This window comes from Thunnus thynnus, chromosome 15 (genome assembly GCF_963924715.1).
Source record: "Thunnus thynnus chromosome 15, fThuThy2.1, whole genome shotgun sequence".
NCBI classification, from domain to species: domain Eukaryota; kingdom Metazoa; phylum Chordata; class Actinopteri; order Scombriformes; family Scombridae; genus Thunnus; species Thunnus thynnus.
In genome coordinates this window covers 12655824-12659061 of record NC_089531.1, presented here as the reverse complement: position 1 = coordinate 12659061, position 3238 = coordinate 12655824, and positions in this window count along the sequence as shown.

Below are 3238 nucleotides of genomic sequence, written 5' to 3'. Positions count from 1 at the left end.
TAATTTTAGCAATCAGCAGGACATGCAGTTCACTGACCTGACAAGGATTTTATTTTGTTCTCCTGTGGAGAAATATTGTGTGTGGAATGTGTTTTTTGTGTATACAGTATGTGTGGCTTTATATTAAGAGCCGGCCAAGATATCTTTGCAACCATTTAAGATAGAGTGTGAAACAAAAGACAAAAACAGAACTCTTGGTGGGCGTTTGCTGGTGTTTGTGATGCTGCAGTCCTCCAACTGCTTTGTTTGACTTTGATTTAAGGTACTGCTCAAATATCTTTTGATTTGAATACATATTTCTGATTTTCTAGAGATATTATGCAACATTTGATGTTCATAATTAATGTAAGATACTTTTTACCTGAACTGGTGAAGGTCAGTTACAGAAAAAAGACTTCTGTTAAACCATTTACAGAAGACAATAACCACTGCCAATAGATTTTCACCTACAATGACCTCATGCTTGCCCTCCTAGACTCCTTCTTTCACTGTTCATTCAAAGCCACCCTACTTTCATGTGTGGCAGGAGTCACAGCAATAGGTGTGTGAGTAATATTGGGGGTACAGGCTGCCCTCTCTCTGCACTCCAAGATAAAGAGCCCTTATGAAAGTGAAGGAAAGAACAGAACGTGAGGACAGGTCACCTAGTTATGTTTTGCCATAGTTATATTATATGCTAGTTATTTGCCTTACATGCACAAGTAGAATATTTGCATTTTCTGAAAAAATGCCAGTGAGAGCTGGAAGCTGTTAGCTGCCGCTGCTGCCACCTGCTGCTCCAGCAGCAATTTTTTAAACCTTTTAGCGCCACCTACAGGTGAAATTGTGTCATATGCTACAAATATGTTCAGCATCCCCATCTGTACAACTTTGGTGAATCTGGTTACCATTGAATATTATATTTAAAAGATACAACAGTTAATGAGTGGTACGGTGGTGTCTTACTAATGACCACAAGGTGGAGCTAATGGTGCCATGATTCAGTATGTCGTGCACATTCTTATGGAGAACTTGTGTACCAAGTTTTATTTTATTAAAGACAACAGAATTACAGAAATATTATATATGTTGTAATGTTACTTTAGCGCCACCTCTGGGTAAAATTGTATGAAATATTACACACTTGTGCAGTGTGGCTGTATGTACAACTTTTCCTAATTTGGTTGCAATCCAATTTCGCATTGAAGACTTATGGCCTGTTAAGTGCATCAGGCCACGCCTTCAAAAGTATGGTAATCAGTTACAGACAAACAGTAAGTGATACCCAAAAATGAACTCATAAGTTATGTTCGGGGTCAGCTAAGTATGGTATGTACCAAGATTGGTGAAGATTAGATGAAAAACGTGTCAAGAGAAGCAAAAAATGTATTTACCAAAAAATCCAAAATGGCGGATTTTTTTTCAGGGGCAAATGGGCGTGGCCTATATCAGTCAAATCAGCTTCATCCAAGGAGCACCCTATGCAAATATTGTTTTAATACTCCTCATAGTTCATGAGTTATTAGCCAAAACATAAAAAAATGTAATAACTGATCACATGGTGGTCATAAAGTATGAGTACTTTATGGACAGCTTATTTTTTGAGATATCAACTTTAAAACATTCCCTCCCAAAGACTTTCCATTATAATTTTTATTACTCTGAAAAAATATATAAAAGAAGGATAAAAGTTATAAAAAAACCCCCCTGAATGATAGCAGTATTGTTCTGAAAAAACAGAACGTTTTGAAATTTGAATGGTAGCTGAAAGTATGCAGAAGTAGTTAGTGACTGAAAAATGTATGGAAGAAAAAATAATAAAGAGTGACGATAACGATAGTGAGTGAATGAGAGAGAGAGAGAGAGAGAGAGAAAAGAATATTTTCAAAAATCTCTCCAAATTATATTTGACACCTCTTATCTCAGCGTGTTTTCCTCCTCAAATCTTGCCTCACTCCTCTCTCTCCTCTTCATCCCTCATACTGATTGACAAGACAAAAGCTGCCACTGACAGAATGGATAAGTTTCAAAACTAATCTGATGTGTGAGGCCGTTCTTTTAGCCACGCATCACTGTCTCTATCAAACATGTCAAAAAAAATCAATGCAATGAGGTGATCTATTGTATCTTTCAGTACTCTTTTTTTTCTCTCTTTTAAAATAGAAAATGTAATGTATTCATGAAACTTGTGTTGTTGATTCATTTGTTTAGACCTAGATATCTATAATAGTAACCCAGTTTGGTTACCCCCATTTTTAGTCTTTGAGTCACATCAGATAAATGGTATTCAAGCCTAAATTAGCTTTAGTTTATCACATTACATATTTGTAGCAGTCAACAAGTAAAACTAGATACAAACAATGTAAAGTTAGCTGAATTTTGGAATTGACTTAAAATTACATAGTCAGTGATGGTGGCTTTGTTGCCATTGGTTGGCCAGTGGTTTGTACACACTTTAAAATAATATTGATACCGTGATATGAAACTAGATTTTTTGCCTTTATTGGACAGGGGATAGTGAAGAGGCAGACAGGAAACAAGGGGAGAGAGAGATGGATATGATGTCTGGGTGGATGATGGATGTGCAAAAGCACAGGACTTTGACACAAAAGACCTCTGTTTGCAACAAATTTGGGCATTGAAAGCATTTGAGATTGGTTGTGGATACGGAAAGATCTTAGTTTTGCTTTCATGATAAAAAAGTTAGCTTCACCTCTGGTCGCTGTTTACTTTTTCATTATTTAACCAAACACACCATCTTTGTCTGATCTTAAAAAAGTGCTGTGCTGATATATTAGTTTCCTCATCATGTTGGTAAAAAACATAATCTGGGAAGCGCTGCCTTCCTTGCTGTTGCAAATTAGTAGTATATAAACATAATTTCTAGGAGGCAGGATTGTCTGTATGATGCAATATTGACGAGGTATAGAACTTCAGACATTAAAAAGGATTTAAAGGTCTCAAAATTCATACACTTTGGTTCAGACCCAGCAGGATGCGTGGTCAGATGGGGTCTCACTCTTGTAATCAATGCCCCATGGGGGCTCACCAGCTGGTCATAAACTCTGCCATTTTCTCCAATCCCTGTTTATCGTATCTACCGAACATCCTGGGGGGCTGCACAATTGTTTCAGTGATCAATACAGACACAGAGAAGTAAAGGCCTGAAATGCTACCATTTGAGTTGAGGCAGGACATTGATTTTCTCTATATCATCCAGCAGAGTTCAACTGAAACCCATGACTTTTTCTTAAGAGCA